We start from the raw sequence: 18,945 nt of genomic DNA on the forward strand, positions 1-18,945 counted from the left end.
GATTTTAGCTATTCTCCTTATTTAGCAAAAGGATGCAGTTAAGAGGGTGGTATAGGGGAAGAAAAAGGGGAGGTACCACCTGATTGCCCCCAAATCAGGTGATTTACAAAACTCAGGCCTAGAGGGGGTTAGGCCCTAGCTCAATTCTGGTGACTTGTTCCTATCCTACAAGAATACTTTCATCCATTTCACTCAGGGAAAATACACTCGGAACAAAATTATTTTATAAAAGATAAGATATTGTATTATAAGCCTTCTAAACCACACTCCCATTTAGATTAATTTGTGGGACATAATTAGGCCCACTGATTTTATGTATTAGGAGTCTCTATGACCCGGAAAATAACAAGGAAGCAGTAATTTATTTATTTTTTTATTTTTTTTAATTAATTTGTTTGTTTCCTTTTAGTTTACAGGATTCAATTCCACAATTCCTTGAGTTTCACATTTTGTCCCCCTCCCTCCCCTCCCCCCCATGGTGGCATATAGTCAAGTATAGGATCTGTAAATACTTTCACATTATACATTAGTCAGGTTATAAGGATGGAGATTGTATCAGATGGAATGAAAAATAGTAAAGAGGACATAAAACCAAACAAGAGAAGGAAGAAGATCAGGTATTTTGCTTCCACCTGGATCTAAACTCAGTGCTTTCTAGTTCTTTCTCTGGATGCACATATTTCTCTCCATCTCATATGAGTCTTTTGGGATTGACTTGTATCACTGCATTGTTGAGAAGATCCAGTCTATCAAAGTTGGTCATCACACATACTTTGTGTCTGTAATTGTATACAAATTTCTTCTGGTTCTACTCTTCTCACTCAGCATGAGTTTGCATAAGCCTCTCCAGGTAAATATAAAGACCATCTGCTCCTCATTTCTTATAGCACAATAGTATTCCATAACATGCATATACCACAACTTGTTCATCCATTCCCCAATTGATGGGCACCCCCTTAATTTCCAATTCTTTGCCACCACAAAAAGACCCGCTGTAAACATTTTTGTACATATGGGTCTTCCTCCCACTTCTATGATCTCTTTGGAATATAACCCTAGGAGTGGTATTGCTGGGTCAAAGGATATGAAAGTATTTATAACCCTTTGGGCATAATTCCAGATAAGGCAGCAGTAATTTAAAGGACAGTAAAGATCAAGACCTAATGCCACAGATTAAAAAAATGTCTTTGTCCATATGAATATGGGTGAAAAGTGATCAGAAAAAATAAGTGATCAGATTAAAAATGCACAGAACCTATTTATGCTGCAGTGAATTGAATGAACTACATATCGGTATGCCTTTACATCATATGCTCTCTCAATTACTTCATTTTTAAGGCTTTAAAAAAATATATAAATCGGGGCGGCTAGGTAGCGCAGTGAATAGAGCACCGGTCCTGGAGTCAGGAGGAAATGGGTTAGGATCCAGCCTCAGACACTTAACAGAAAAACTAGTTGTGTGACCTTGGGCAAGTCATTCAACCCCAAATGCCCTCCAAAAAGCAAAACATATATATATATATATGTCTCTCTCTCTCTCTCTATGTATATATATATATATATATATATATATATATATATACATATATATATATGTATAAATCAAAACAGTTCCTTTGGGTTTTCTAACAAGGTTTTTATAAGGAAACTATATATCCTTAACAGAAAATATTTTAATAACATTAAACTTCACTAAGCTGTAATAAGAGCTTCAAGGGAAATAAGATTCACAAAATGGCCTAAATGGAAAATAAATATTTAATTATTAATCATGCTAAAAAATAAAAAGAAACAATTTTAGGAAGGATTTAAATATTGAGAAGAAAAAACCTAGGAACTACATACAGCATAAGATCATAGATATGAAGCAAGAAGGGGCCATAGAGGTCAACTCCCTCCTTTTACAAATGAGGTAACTGAGGCACAGAAAAATTAAGGTATTTGTACAAGGTCACCCTGGTACTAAGTGATGGATGTGAAACAAGACCCCCTGAATCCCAAGTCAGGGTTTTTTTTTTTCCCCCGTTATGTCATGCTACCTATCTCCCACAATTTCTCAGGATTTCTGAAAAAGTACCTGAAGTGAGCGAAATGTAATGAAACCAACATGGTTTGATTTACAACTGAACTATACAGGGAAAATATGAAGATCAAAACCAAAATCTGGGGTCCACATTCACGAAATCTAAAACGAGATCTGGGCAGGTTAGATCTAGTCCACAAGGCATTTTTATGGTGAGCTACGTCTTAAACATTTCTCAAGTGTAATTAAGCTAAGAGGTAACTGAATTTTGTCTGTAGTGGTTTTTATGGTATGGAAATCTCTCTCACCTTCACCCAACCCAAATCTTAAAAATAACGCCTCTTATTAAAAAAAAAATCTATTTATTTAAATGTCATTTGTTATCTTCTTGTCTCTTCTTAATCCCTTGTAATCTACCTTGGTAACATCTCTCATGGATGCCCCTTTCTATCCTCGGCCACCACCCTGATGTAGGCCTTCATCATCTCAAACCTGGACTACTGCAATAGCCTTCTGGTTGGTCTCCCCGCCACAAGTCTTTCCCCAATCCAGTCCACCCTATTCTTAGCTGACAAAGTGATCTTCAAGTGCAGATCTAACCACATCATTCTCCTATACAGTAAACCCCAGTGGCTCTCTGTTACCCAAAGGGTCAAGAGTAAAATTTTGCTTGCCTTTTGAAGCCCTTCACACCTGGTTCCATCCCACTTTTCTATTTTCTTACCTCTCACTCTCTTCTGTGTACTCTGTAATCCAAGGACACAGACTTTCCTGTTTGTTCCTTGCACAGAAAATTCCACCTCCCAAATGCATGAATCTTCACTGGCTGTCACCCATTTCTTTAGGTAGAGCCATTCTTCATCTCATCTCATCTCTAACTCCTGGCATCCCTGTATTTAAGAATAAGTCTGAATCTTACCTTACAGATGGCTAGGTGGATTGAGTACTGGACCTGGAGTCAGGAAAATCCAAGTTCAAATCTAACCTCAGACACTTACTACATGACTTCCTCAATTACCTCAACTGCAAAATGGGGATAATAACAGTATCCCCCTCATAGGCTTGTTATAAGAATCAAATGAAATAAAGCACTTAGTCTGACTCCCAGCAGGTGCTGAATAGATGTTTTCACTTCCTTCCTCCCTCCCTTCCTTCCTTCCACAAGAAACCTTTCCAAGTCCCAACTCCCATCCCAGAGTAAATTTAGCCTTCCCTCAGAAGATATTTTTATCTCACCCTTATTTGCATATTGCCACCCCTAGGAGAATGTAAATTCTTTGAGGGTAGGGATATGCTTAGTATATAGGCCCTTGCATACAGTTAATGTTTAAATGCCATTTAATTTATCTAGACTGGAAACCTAAAGTTTAACACTTTCTCAGGAACTAAATTTTAGAAACCTATTTAGTCATCCTTGGAAATGACAAGAGATCCAATGATATTATGTCACTGTATCATGTTCATAATTCAGGGGCAAGGGTAATGGAAGGGCGGTGAAGAAAAACAACTGTGCCAGACCCCCTCACAACCATCAGATTAGCTAATATGACAGAAAAGGAAAAATGACAAATGCTGGAGGGGAAGTGGGAAAACAGGTGTACTACTGTGCTCTTGGGGAAATCAAGATCTAAACCAATCATTCTGGAAAACACTTTAGAACTATGATCTGGAGGGAGAGCGGGGGGAGGTGAGGGAGAGTGACGGAATAACATACATGATCAATTGGGCATAGAGATCGACCTTACCCTACAGGAAAGTATGAGGGGAAGGGGACAAGAGGATGCTGGTGACAGAAGAGGGGGCAGATTGGGGACGGGGACAGTCAGAAGCAAAACACTTTGGAGGATGGACAGGGTGAAAGGAGAGGGAACAGAAGAAATGGGAGGGGAGGGGATTAGGGTAGAAGAAAATATACCTAGTAGCAACTGTGAAAAAAATTTTAAAGCAAATTTCTCTGATAAAGACCTCATTTCTCAAACACAGAGAACTGAGTCAAATTTATAAAAATTAGAGCCATTCTGCAATTGACAAATAAGCAAAAGATATGATCAGTTTTCAGATGAAGTAATCAAAGCTTTCTATAGTCATATGAAAAAATAACTCACTATTGATTGGAGAAATGCAAATTAAAACAATTCTGAGGTACTACCTCATACCTATTAGATTGGCTAATGAGACAGAAAAGGGAAATGACATGTTGGAGGGGATGTGGAAAAAATGAGACTATACACTGTTGGTGCAGTTGTGGACTGATTCAACCATTCTGTAGAGCAATTTAGAACTAGACCCAAAGGGCTATAAGACCACGGATCCCTGGATGCATACCTAGAAATATCACTACTAGGTCTGTATCCCCAAAGAGATAAAAAACAAAAAGGATAAGGACCTACAGGTACAAAAATATTCATGGCAGCTCTTTTCTGGGGGCAAAGAATTAGAAATTGAGGGAATACCCATTAATTGGGGAATGGTTGGACAAGTTGTGGTATGTGATTATGATAAAATGTTACTGTACTATATATAAGGAATGATGAGCAGGATGCTCTCAGAAAAACCTGGAAAGACTTGAATAGACAGATGCAAAATGACTGTACTGTGTGCGAAGTAAGATGACCAACGATGAATGACTTAGCTATTCTCAGCAACACAACAATCCAGGACAACTCTGAAGGGCTTAGGATGAAAAGTGCTCTCTATCCCCACCCATGACGGTGTCTGATTACAAACAGAAATGTGGTTTTTTTTACTTTATTTTTCTTGAGGTTTTTTTCACAGCATGACTCTTATGGATATGTTTGGCATGACTACACATGTATAACCCATATCAAACTGCTTGCCTTCTTAATGGGGTGGGGGGTGGGGAGGAAGGAAGGAAGAGAATTTGGAACTCAGTTTTAAAAATGAATGTTAAAAATTGTCTTTACATGCAGCTGGAGAAAAATAAAATACTAGATAAAAAGTAAAATTATTTTAAAAAATTAAAAGGAACTAGACTCAAAAAGCTATTAAATTGTGAATACCCTTTGACCCAGCAATATCACTAGTAGGTCTAAACCCCAAAAAGATCAAAGAAAAAGGAAAAATACCTATATGTACAAAATATTTATAACAACTCTTTTTGTGTGGGCAAAGAATTAGAAACTAAAGAGATGTCCATCAACTGGGGAATGACTGAACAAGTCATGGCATTTGAATGTGATAGAATACTACTGTGCTATAAGAAATGATTAAGGAGATGCTTTCAGAAAAACCTAGGAAGACATATATGAACTGATGCCAAGTGCAGTGAGAAAAACCGGAAGAACAATGTACACAGGAACAATATTGGAAAGATAATCAACTGTGAAAGATCTGGTAACTGATCAGCATAACAACTTACCATGATTCTAAAGGACATATGATGAAAAAAAGTATCTACCTCCAAATAAAGAACAATCTGCAGGTTTTAACACATTTTTTTCAATGTCTGTCTTGTTTATTTTTTCCCCCAAGAACATTGCTAGTGCAGAAAATTTGATTACAAAACTTTCACATATGTAATAGGTGGTGTATTTGTTTTCTTTTAAATGGGTTAGGAAGGGGGAAGGGAAAGAATATGGAATTGAAAATAAAATATTTTTATAATTATTATACAATTGGATAAAATTACTGTTTTTTTGTAATTGACAAAGAGCATTGGAAAGTCGTCTTCTCTGGATTCACCACAAGGATCTTTCAGACAATTCTAGTAGCAGACAAAATGACAGGGATCCTGTTCCCATATGGTTTTAATTTCTTCCTCTAGATCTCTATATTTGGAAAGCTTTTCATTCCGTGTAGTTTGAAGATTATGCTGTTCTTAAACTTTATGGATCAGAGTTAAGTCTGGACAGTTGTGGGCAACATATATGTTAGTAAGGAAGCTCTTAATTTCATTACAATTTATTTACTGAATTCTCAATACTGTTTAGGGGTTTGTATCTGTAGTGCAGGGATTTGTCATGTAGTTTTATTATAGATAAGTCTCAAGTGTATAATTCTAGCTACTTTGTCAGTTTTACCTTTAAAGACCTTATGGCTTCTCTCTGCTACTTGCTACAAGTGTAGACTTTCAGACTCATAAGCAGTCTCAGAGGAAGAAAGAAATATTTGTCCATACTGGACAGGAGTAGATCCTGCCAGCACTTCGACAGAGTTCAAATCTGCCTCAAGTATCTGAGAAAACAGGGCAGGACTTTCTATACACCCTTGAGGCAGTGTGGTCCAGGTCCATTCCCAGTTCTTCCAGGTGAAGGCAAACAGTTACTAGGAGTTGGGGTGTGCCAGATTGCTAAAGAAAACTGAGCCCAAAGCTACAACCATAAAGCATGTAGTCGAGGAGTGGAATGAGTATCCTATGGTGGCAGGGCTGGAGACTACAGCATGTCCGGGGATCACATAAGCATTAATGTCTCAGAAATCCTATACAAACTGATATACGGGTTTCCTAGCTCGAGCTTAGGCTTTTTTTACAGCAAAATAGGAGTGTTGTGGGGGACCTGAAAGGGACTATCACGTTCTGTAGAATAAGGGAGTCAATAATGGGCAAGATAACATGCTCTGCTTCTCAACCTAGGGGGTACTGAGAGACTGAAGGAGGTTTCCCCTTCTTGGTAGCGATTTCTACAGGATGTTAACACTGTTAAGCTAAGAGTCATGACTGTATCAACACCACGTATTGATGATTATATTAATCACATATGATTTACCAGCTAGCTTAGGTCTACTACAAGGATTTAATTGGGTAGCCAGGTGGCACAGTGGAAGACCTGAAGTCGAATCCAGCCTCAAACACTTAGTAGCTATGTGGCCTTGGGCAAATCATTTAGCCCTGCTTGCCTCAGTTTCCTCATCTGTAAAATGGACTGCTGTCAAGAAAACCCCACAAGGCATCATGAAGAGTCAGAAAAGACTGAACCAAAGCAATAATGATGACAAAGGATTGTACTACTGCGCCCACCCCCCACTCCAAGTACAATGCTTGTAACAAGGCACATTTCTGCAAGCGTAGTACTTGAAAGAAGGTTCATCTGCCCTCCACTCCTATTCATTTGTGACCCACTCTCTAGTGACCTTTGCTTCAAAACCACAACTTCCTTGGACCCTAAGATACTGCTGGTCAAACACTAGTGTTTAATGGATTGAAGAAGGCTCAAGACCTTGCTGACAGGGTCTTATGACCTTTGGAAAGCTCCTGCTGAGAAGGCCTGCAGCTGATGGCCTATGGTTGATGACCTGCAGCTAATGACTTGTGAAAGGCCTGCTGACAAAGTGACTGTAATTGATGAACATTGCCTTAACCAATCATGGAAACCCCTCTACTTCTGAAGATCAGCCAACCAAAGGAGTTTCCACACTTCTGAAGGAACCACCCAAGGACCAGGGGACCTCCAAGAGACTACCCAAGGTCTATAAAACTACACAGTCCCTACACATTGGGATCCTTGACCATAAGCGAGGTCTTAGACCTAACTGATTAAGGATCCCCGGTTTTTCTAAAAAACTGATTGATCATGCCCAGAACTCTGTCTCAGTGACTTTTCTTGCAGACTCGAATTTTGTGGCCCACCCAAAAGATTTGAGGGAAACAAATCAATCAAAAGAAAACAATACTCAAGAGATAAGAGTCTCATAATCACACATTTAGGGTATAGTTTGGGGACTATTAATTAAATTAATTAATTAATTAATTTGATTGCAAAAAAAAAAAAAAAACAGGTCCAAGGCTCTCGGTCAGCATAAGGACCCTGAACCTTGATTCTTACAGGTATTATACAGTTGAAGGGAGTGAAAAAGAGGCTACAGTGATTAAATCACCTTGTTTCTTATTGGTGGAGAGGATCAGAACTTTCTGAGTTAGGAGGGGGACAGTAATCTTGGGATTTCCCCAAAGTCAAGTGACTTACAAGAAGCTACAACTTAATTTCACAAATGGTAGGTAAGGGCAAAATGGAATTGCTGATGCTATTTCAGAACATAACACATAATAGAAAAGTAAAATGACAAACACTAGAGGATATGATGGAAAAGAGGTATACTAGTGTGCTATTTTGGTGAACTATGAACTGGTCCAACTGTTTGGAGAACAATTTGGAACTCTATCCAAAGGGTTGTAAAACTGGGTATGTCTTTTTTACCTAGTCATAGCACTACCACATCTAGACCCCCAAAAGAAAATGGGCCCATATGTATAAAAATACTTATTGGGGTGGCTAGGTGGCACAGTGAATAGAGCACCGGCCCTGGAGTCAGGAGGACCTGGGTTCAGATCCAGTCTCAGACACTTAACACAAAAACTAGCTGTGTGACTTTGGGCAAGTCACTTAACCCCAATTGCTCTCCAAAAAAGCATAAATAAAGATACTTATAGCAACTTCTTTTGTGATGTCAAAGGGGCAGAGAGGATTCCCATCAATTAGGGAATGACTGAACAAGCTATGGCACATGAATATTATGGAATACTACTGTGCTGCAAAAAATGATGAAGGGGGCAAGTTTCAGAAAAACCTGGGAAGACTTATATGAACTGATACAAAGCTAAATTTCAGTCCTTCCTTACCATAATTATTCATTGAGTTTTTACCCTATCAGAAGACAGTGGTTTCCAATGCTTCCTTATGCATTTCCTTTCTTTTTTTTTTTTAAAGCAATCGGGGTTAAGTAACTTGCCCAAGGTTCCACGGCCAGTTTTTTTGTGTGGGTGTTAAGTATCTGAGGCCAGAACCGATCCCAGGTCCTCCAACTCCAGGGCCAGCGCTCTTACTCACCGCGTCACTTAGCCGCCCCTATGCATCTCCTTTCACCAAATTCGGAGGCAACCAATCAGAAGAGGGCTAGTGTTGTTCCTTCGGTATGTCGTTCCAGAGAAATCACAAGTTACTCAGGAAGCGAAGCTGAACTTGTTTATAGAGCATAACAAGAGAAAAGAGTGTAGCAAAGAGGCACTGGTGAGGGAATTTGACTGTGGGCCCTCCCTCACACTCCCCTCTCTGAGCTTCTACAATTCTCTGAAATGACTCGAACTTGGAGAGACCTATGTGACCTAACAGTGGGTGAAGTGAGCAGAACCAGGAGGACACCGTGCGCAGTACCAACAATGGGCAACGCTCAACCATGACAGGCTTGGCTCTTCTCAGCAATGCGATGATCCAAGACAAACCCAAAAGACTCATGATGGAGAAGGGCGTCCGCACCCAGAGAAGAACCACGGGGTTTGAAGGCAAATCAAGCACATCATTCTCACTTTTTTTGTGGCTTCTTTTTTGTGGTTGTTCCCTTTTGTTCTGATTCTTCTTTCACCTGACTGATGCAGAAAAATGTCTAACACAAATGCGCATGAATAAACTATATCACATTGTCTGCTGTCTGGGGGAGGAGGGAGAGAAAGGAGGAAGAAAAAATCTGGAACTCAAAATCTTACAAAAAAGAATGTTGAAAAATATCTTTATATGCAATTGGGAAAAATAAAATCCAACCAAGAGCAAAGAAATGAAGAAACATTTTAAAGAGAAAAGAAATGACTTATCAAAATCCCTTCCAGACCTACGATTCCACTTCAAAATACAGAGAGTACGTGCCCAGGTACTGTTCTGGGACTCAGTGGTCCTTCATTTATTCAGTCACTGGTGATGTTCCATATACAAGGTGTGGTCTTTACTGCCTCCATCTAGAGGGCTTTGTTCTAGAATCAGATATCTCCTTAACAAAGTGTGACATTTCCTTGAAAAGATTAGCTCCTTGGTAAGGTAAGAATTTATTAACCATCATGATTCATGACTTATACAAACTCAGCTATACACCTGAGGTTTGCCTAAAGGCAGGAGACTAAGGAAGAAGAAGAAAAGAGAGGAGGTCATATAGGAACACACAAAATCTGGTTCCCTAGAAGGAAGAAAGTTTGTCCTAGGACTATATCACCAAGGCAATGTTCACAGCACTGATGGAGACTGTGGACATGACAGCATAATTTTGAATTACAAAATATAACAGACTCTCCATATAGAAGACAGAAGAAAAACATTTATTCCTGATACCAAAAAGCCAAATCCCAACATCAGAAAACAGAATTCATCATAGCAACAAAGAAGTTAATAAACCTTATCACTGAAGAAAGCAACAACATCACAAAGCCTTCCCAGAAACCAACACTCACAATATTAGATGTTGCTTACCTGTGTCCTCTCTCTCCCTCCATTCTAACTGCTCTGACTCCCAGCTTCCTCTCATCTGTGCTTCACCCTTCCTGCTCCACCCATTTAGCAAACTCCTCCCACCACAGGTTCCAACGTGACTACATTTGGCCTATTAAGGGGCAGGGAAGATCTTTAAATTCCCATTACATACTGTCCTTACTCTGACACCAACTGATGATCTGGTAATAGTAAAATGGGTCCAGCAAACGGCTGGCCATTTAGGGGTCCAGGCCACACAACAGTGGGCACAAGATCCAGGTATTAGTATCTCTCATTCATCGTTAAAAGAAGTAGCAGAGCAAAGTGACATATGTCAGTTGGAAAAGGCATGAACTGTTCCTTAGGGAGTAAATGGAGAGAGAGCAAGGGGAAAAGTCCCAGCCCAAATTTGACAAATAGATTATATTGTTCCTCCACCCCAAAATAAAGGATGCAAATTTATATGTACTTGTGTTGACACCTATTCAGGTGTAGTAGTCGCTTGTCCTTATAAGAATGCAACCAAGAAAAGCACCTGTAAAACTTTAGATCTCATAAGTCTATATTATGGAACCCCAATGCAGATTCAAAGTAACAATGGGTCACATTTCAAAGGTAATGAAATGAAGAGATGTTGTATATTAAACAACATAGAATGGATATATCATATCCCATATTATCCACAAGCATCTGGGTTAATTGAAAGAATGAATGGATTATTAAAAGAACACTTAAGGAAGTTAAGTTTTAATAATTTGTATCAACATTGGAAGGATAATTTTTTCACTGCATTACGTAATTTGAATAATAGACCATTGGGAGGAAGTACACCTCTAGCCAGAATGATGAGCCCAAATATGCAAATAAGAAAACAGCAAACACATAGGATCCCAAATATTGAGTACTGGATTGTGAGGCAAGATGTCCCAGTACCCCATCCAGAAACACCTGGTTCAGCAGGATATGATTCACATTGTTTAGAGGACTTTTGGTTGGATAGAAAAGAAATAAGAAAAATCTCCACTGGAATATGTATGAGAATCCCTAAAAATAATTTTGGATTAATATTACCTAAATCAGGATTAGAAGCTGGAGTAACAGTTTCTAATTATCCAGGAGAAATTATTGTGACATTCCAAATTTTGGGTGAAGAATCATATGGTTTTGTAAAAATGATAGCATAGTTCAAGTGATCATTATTCCTTGTGAAACAATACTCCCCTGTGAAAGCTGACCCTCCTTCAGAAATAACTATCAGCGGAATTGAAGGGTTTGGTTCTGCTGACAGAATAAAATTGGGTGCTAAAGTATAGGTAAAGTGGAAGACAGACAATGGTCTAAAGGGTGGAGATTACTGCACAGGGAAAGATAATACTATAACTGTTGTTGATTCGAGAGAACATGATCACCAAATTGTATCCTTAACTCATATATTCTGCCATGAATGAGGCCATGATAGTGGGCTCATGGACTCCACAAGCATGGCTGACCCTATATATACCCTACTTCTGATTACTGTCTCCTTGGTTTGGGTTTTTATTTTTTGACTTTTTATCTGTTAAACCGGTTTGCTAGATTTTTTTTTCCCACAGGTTTATTACTCTCCACCTGCAGATGCCTGATTGCTTAAGCCAGATGTCAGTCCCCTGTCCACAACTGTGATGTGTCATCCTTGGACCTGGTGTCAACCAAGTTCCGGCTAAAGTTGTCAGCTAAAGAACTGACCTTTCAAATGGGACCTCTTGGGGCAGGGACAGCTCTACATCTAATTTCAGCAGGAAGTAGCTATGGAAGAAGAAACATCTGCCCCTTTCCCCAAGATTTTGAGCCCCATTAGTTCAAGGTGAGAATGATGGGGTGCTTGTGCTCAAGCCCCACCCTAAGATATTGTTTTATGCACTTATTTTGTGTTATCCATGTTATATTATTGTAAAATTCTGTTGACACCAGTTACCCCTAATCTCCCATTAACCTTTGTAATGAAATGTATTGTTAATGTATTTTTGCTGTGTAAGGGACATTTGCGATCTTGGAGCCAAAAGTAATGGATGGTAATGGGAATTTGAAGATCTTCCCTGCCCCTTAATAGGTTGAATGTTATCACATGGAGCCTGTAATGAGAGGAGTTTGCTGAATGGGTGGAGCAGGAAGGGTGCAGCAGAACTGGGAAGAAGCTGGGAGTCAGAGCAATTAGAATGCAGGGAGGAGAGAGAATGCAGGCAAGCAAACAGCTCGGCTTATAAGTGTTTGTTTGTGGGAAGGCTTTGGGATGGTGTTGTTCTCTGCAGTGTCACTGTGTATAGATTTCTTTGTTGTTATGATGAATTTGGTTTTCTAGTGTTGGGGTTTGACTTTCTGGTGTCTGGAATAAATGTTTTGCTTTTGTCTTATATATGAAGAGTCTGTTATATTTTGTGATTCAGAATTATGCCAGCATATCCATTGTCACCGTCAGTGCTGTGAATATTGCCTTGGCGATAGAAGGACCTATTTGTACAAGAGAACTATAAACACCAAGCAACTGTGTATTCAAGAAAAAAGTGGCAGAATAATAAATTCAAGAAGTAGAATTCCTGCATCAAACCTCCTGGTCCCAGCTAATAATGATAATCCATTAGACTGTAAGCTTCTTGGGAGCAAGAATCATCTTTTTCCTCTTTTTTGTAAACATAGTGCCTGACACCCAGCAGGCATTTATTGTTTGACTGATTATTTTGAGAGTGATTGCTTTCTGAATGATTGCCTTAAACAATAATTTCTTCCTTCAAAAGGAAAAGGAACCCTTTTCCCTAATAAGGGGAAATTCTATTATGAATGTGATCTCACAAACAGTGAAAAACTAGTTGCTGAAGTTGAGGCAGGCTCTGATTACAGTTAATGTATTCCTTTACTAATTCATTTTCACACTCTTCACAAGGTAGAAAGAAAGGAAACATGGAGATAAGGGTCTACTCCCTCTTAAGAGTCTGTGAAAGAGGAGAGGAAGTCCAAGCACAGTGTGAAATATAACTTAGATTTCAGAAAAGCAGATTTCAAAGGGTTCAAAGCAAAGATAGGTTAGTTGGGATCCCAATGACTAAAATGCTAGAATGGAAACAATTCCAATGAGGAAGAAACTTTGGATTTGTAAAAGACAATTACAGATGTAGAGGGAACTCATTAACCAACGTAGATTTCAGGAAAGATACAAACATAAAAATGAAATAGTCTGTTCTTTCTACAAGTTTACATTCTAATAAAGGGAGAAAACCTATAGGGAAATGGTATTTAGGGAAGGAAGTTGTTTATAGTCACAGAAATGATGAACAGAGCTATATAAAAGAACCTGCTGGTAGGGTTAGGTAACAAAGGAGGAATATTAGAACAAGTCTTATAAAAATAGCATCAAGATCACAAAAGCTCAGAATTGAGCTGAAAAGGATTTTTTAAAGCTATACTGGGAGAAAAAAGAGACTAACAGAAGGGATGGGCCTGGGAAAGACAGGGTGATGACACCTGTTACCCCTAATCCTCAATGGAGTTTCATCTGGCCTTGTAGCTGTTGACACAAAGAAGGGCATGTCTGCTCTCAAGTGTGCTGATAAGTAGGTGTCCACATCCTGATGAGTGATATGCAGAAGCAACATCCCCAACTACATTTTCTACAACCAGTTTATTTCTTGCACTAGCCATTAAGTAACCAATAAGCAAGACTTTCTGACACGTTTGACTCCTCAGGTTTTGCAAATCATATATCACATGATTTCCGTGGAAACAAAATTTTAATCATTTCTTACTGCCTGGATTCAATTCTTATAAAACTTCCAGAACAGATCGGTAGAGATCACCGAGCAACATCCAGAAAGGAAAGTGATTGATTACCAAATTAGGTAGCTCATCACTGACTACTTTGTTTCCTATTTCAGTAGTATTACTGAACTTATAAATCTGGGGATAGATAGTATAGATGGGAGAGGGGTCAAACTTCTTGCCTCAATACCAAGCTGTGGCCCAAACCAGATGAAAAGGTAAATAGGAAATGTTTAACAAAATAAATAAAAATACAATAAAACATCAATAATGTTAATTCGTGGTTTCTAAGTAACTATGCAGCTGGGATCCATTTCTAGAAATCTGACACTATTGCCACAAATATACTTTACCTAGATTTTGCCAAAGGTTTTCATAAATTATGTCATATTATTCTTATGGAAAAGATGAAGAGATATATGGGCCATATGATAATACATTGTAGCGCCAACACAATCTTTACAGCTCCCATGGTCACTACAAATATACCCACATGGTGCTCAATTGCAAAATATAACAGACTCTCCATACATAAGACAGAAGCAAAATATTTATTCAGATACCAGAAAACCAAATCCTAACACCAGGAAACCAAATCCATCATAGTAACATAGAAGTTAATGCACCACAACATAGCAGAGAGCCACGCCATCTGTTAGCCTTCCCACAAACCAATATTTGATCAATATTTACTCACAAGCTTGTCTCCCTCAGAAACAAACTCTCCTCCCCACTGTCTAGCAGGCTTTAACTCCCAGCTTCCTGTGGGCTCTGCCCCAGCCTTCAGCAAACTCCTCCCACCACAGGCTCCATGTGATTATATTCAGACTATTAGGGGGCAGAGTTTGTTTTCAAAGCAGGGAAGATCTTCAAATCCCCCTAGGTTTAAGGGGCAGGGAAGATCTTCAAATTCCCATTCCCATTATATACACTGAGAACAACTCAAAACTGATTAGATGGCCTCTCGTCAATGGTTCAATGTTCACATGACAAGTCTCCAATGAAGTAAGCCAGGGATCTGGGCTTGACCCAGTGCTATTTAAAACTTTTATCAATTATTTTAATAAAGGCACAAATAAACTATTGGAACTCTCATCAAATTTGCCGATAATAAATAGCTGAAACAAACAGCTAATCCAATGGATGACAGTGCATAGAATCCAAAAGGCTCTTGACAAACTAGAGTATGGGGCTTAATCTAATTAAATGAAATTCAATAGTAAAACACATAAAGACCTATACATATACCAAAAAAAAAAATCAACTTCAAAAGTATAAAGTGAAGGAAGAGACACGTTTAGACAGAGTAATTTGCCCAAAAGGATCTGAGGGTTTTAGTAGATAACAAATAAGCCAGCAATGTGACATAGCAAACAAAAAAGATTGAGAGGCATAGTTTTCATGAATAAAGGAGGTTACAGTCCCTCTGTATACTGCCATCAGAACTCATCGGTAGTATTACGTTCAACTCTGGACACCTTAGTTGAGTAGAACAATGATGAACTGAACAGTATCCAGAGGAAGACAAACAGGATGGAGAAGGGCTCTGGGTGCACTGTTATATGAGAATTAGTTGAAGAAAAAAAAAAGAGAAGAATTGATTTAAGAAACTGGAGCTATTTGGCCTGGAGAAAAGAATGTTCAGGGGAATTATTACTGTGTTCAAGAATTTAAGGGACTATGACGTGGAAGAGGGACCTGAGGGGCAGCATCAGGAACAAGCAGAACTGAAGACAGGCAAACTCAGGTCTGATAAAAGAAAAAACTTCTTAATAAAGAGGGATCCAAAAATGAAATCGGCTGCCTCAGGAGGCGACAGAGGCCTTCAAGCAGAGGCTGGACGACCACGCGGAGATTAAGTACAGACTTGCTAAGATCCTTTCCAAGTCTCAAATTCTCTGGTTCTGAGTTCCTGTGCCTTTCTGGGTCCATGTAAGACTACGAGGATGGACTCCTGGAAACATCAGAGGAGTTCCTGGACTAAGCAGGAGCCAGAGTCAAAGACGATCAAGGGCCAAAAGAACCGCATGAAGCCCTCGTACTTCACTGATGCTGGATTTCTGTTGAGAAAGGGGCTAACTCTGTAGCATCCATGAGTGCTCTCTCCTGGGATGGGGGGGGGGGGGTTACCAGAACAGTAGAACAGCATTATTACGGAGAATTCACAGATCTCTGCGCGATTCCTTGCTTGACTCTCTAATGACCCTAAGTACCTTTAAAAGCCTTCCCATCATCCTCTACTCCTCATGCTTTCTCAGCCCACATATCCAAACAGTTGCCAAATCTCATCATTTCTGCATCCACATTTCTCACAAATGATCACTCTATTCACAGGCACTATCAACATTCGGGCTTAATAAACTCTCCCCTGTGCTACTGCAACAGCCTATTTGGTTTCCTTGCCAAGTCTCCCCACAGTCGCCAAAGTGATTTGCTACAACACAGGTTCTGGGCCTCTTACCTCACTAGTCAATAAATCCTAGTAACTCTAGGACCAAATACAAGCTCCTCGACTGGACTGTCATAAGCTGGTCCCCTGCTACCTCTCCAGTCTTCTTGCATTGCTCTCCCTCAGCACACTGTATAACGCAGCCCTACTGACCTACTGCTGCGCTCACAGGTACCTTGACACTGGCTGTGCCCCACGCTGGGAGCCACTTTCCTTAGTTAAGTAGCACAATGATGACCTGAACAGTATCCAGAGGAAGACATACAGGATGGAGAAGGACTCTGGGTGCACTGTTATATGAGAATTAGTTGAAGAAAAAAGGTTTCCTTCAAGACTCAAATTAAGCACTATACCATTTTATACAGGATTCCTCCTTACCCCACCTGGAGCCCCAAGCCCCCAGTTATTACTGCCCTTCCTTACAAAACTATCTTGTATTTATTTTTAATATACACTTAGAGCTTTACAAGTTGTTTCCCCTGTTAAAATGCATTCCCCTTCAGGGCAGGGCCTATTTCACTTTTGTCTTTATATCCCTAGCACTTACTACAAAGCAGGCATTTAGTAAAAACTTCCTATTTTTGACTGATTTTCCCTTGCTAGCCTGGGAAATGAGATCTAGGGAGATCTGTTAAGTCTTCTTGACTTCTAGATTCCTGAGAGGCAGGATCTTTAGATGAGAAAGAAAAGTGAGTTGTCTTGACTGTTTCTGTGTCATCTGTGAGGCCTCTTCATTTTCTGCCAGCTAACATGAAGCCTGTCCTGTATTTAATGTCTTGTTAGCCCAAGTGCTTACTGAGAACTTGACGCTCATTTTTTTGTTGTGGAGAACTGGACATGAGTCTAATTCTGATGTTCCCAGGGAAATCTTGGGTGTACCCTTACAGGCACAAAAAATATATATAGTTACTGACCTACTCCTAAGGCTGCCCCCTATCCATGTAATCCAGGACCACAATAGGTTATAAGTAGTTTTAACAATTGCAAATAGCTATATGATTTCAATAGAGTGAGTATTGTACCTACTAATAAAAAATTACATATTGCAATTATTTCCAGTTTCATGAGTTGCTGTGATTAATCTTGTAACAACAAGGTCTACAAACTTAGCTGTGCTGGTTCTGAAATGACAGTCACTAAGCCTGTCTACAAATCTTTTTACTTTGGTAAGATCTGCCAAAGTCTGTGGTCTACTAGCAAGGAAATTCAGGGCCACTTCCAAGATATTACTGCAATGAAACTTTTGTGGATGATGAAAAAGTTATGAATGTTTAATAAAGTGCTTAAGAATCAGTTACATTAATTCAAACTTTTCCAAACAATTTTTTTCCTTCTCAAATTATAGCATGTTTTCAATAAATACCGAAAATCACCTCCCTATTTTTTAATGTCATTAATTTAGCAGCCATAAGTGCACATAACGTATAAATGTTGGCCTAAAAGTCACCTAACAATCTTTCCTGCTGATTTCTAACCTAACTTGAGGGTTTAAACCCCGCCCCCCCATCAACTTAGAACTACTTTATGCAAGACGTTTCTTCAGCTCGTAGTCCGGCTGTGTACTAGACAAGCCTGCTTCAATATTAAATTTGCATAATCATTACCGGGAAATAGATATTGACACCTGAGAATGCTTAAGAGCCCTGTTCTTCACAAACACATGCACAGCCCTACACAAATGCAGCAACTTCTCTTCCGAGTGCCCGCGACGCCTCATCCATGAGGGCACCAGCCAAGCGACACGTGTGAATGCCTCCCAAAGCTGTAATAATTTCTCAGGGCAGTCCGATGCGACACGGCGCTTCTTTAAGAAAGCTCAATCGCACATAACACTGCAGATGATTTCAGCACAATCCCCTAAAAAGGTCGTCCCTCGTTAGTTGTCCAGGTGATGACACAGGCAGCATCTAGTCCCGGAAGGGTGATTCCGAGAAACGCTTCCCCGGTCTTCTTCCCCTCCTGCAGGGGCTTGGAAAGGCGCGGGACGTCGCGGAAGCCTGCCACCCCCGCGGCGGCTCTAACGCCCGCGTGCCCCGCAGGGACTCGAGGGGACGACTCGACCCCGACCTCATCCCCCATCCGTCTGGGTGCCCCGGGCAGCCCTCGGGGTCACACGGCAATTACAGCCCGGGACTTCACCGGCAGGGACACCGGCACCGCACATGCCCGGCTTTAATAAACGTGCGACAGAATTGTTCCTCTCTCTAAGAACATTTCCCCCAGCAGCCTAAAGATTCTTCTGTCACGTGGTTAACAAGGATAAGACGGCGGTCCCGGAGGTAAGGTAAAGGGTCCTCAGACCTAGAAAACCAACGCTCCACCCTCGCACCCCTCCCAGCCAATGAGAGAAGAGAGAGCTCCGCCCTCCCCGCCAGCCCCGCCCCTCCGCAGGTGGGCCACGCCCCCAGCGCGAGCCTTCCCAGCCCCACTCCCTCCCAAAGCCCGGAAGCTGGAGGGGAGCCTCGAAGTCGGGAGCATGACCTCTGTCCTTTCCC

The 18,945-nt window shown here is 40.2% G+C and overlaps 1 protein-coding gene across 3 annotated transcripts in view; it reads right to left on the reverse strand.

The window, feature by feature from the left end:
• Window positions 1–18,945, reverse strand: part of FANCC (FA complementation group C) — a 209,323-nt gene that overhangs the window by 190,142 nt on the left and 236 nt on the right. The gene's annotated exons all lie outside the window — the stretch shown is intronic.

Source organism: Petaurus breviceps, unplaced genomic scaffold (assembly GCF_028583685.1).
Source record: "Petaurus breviceps papuanus isolate PSGF00001 unplaced genomic scaffold, PetGlider_PUasm1.0 183, whole genome shotgun sequence".
Classification (NCBI taxonomy): Eukaryota; Metazoa; Chordata; class Mammalia; order Diprotodontia; family Petauridae; genus Petaurus; species Petaurus breviceps.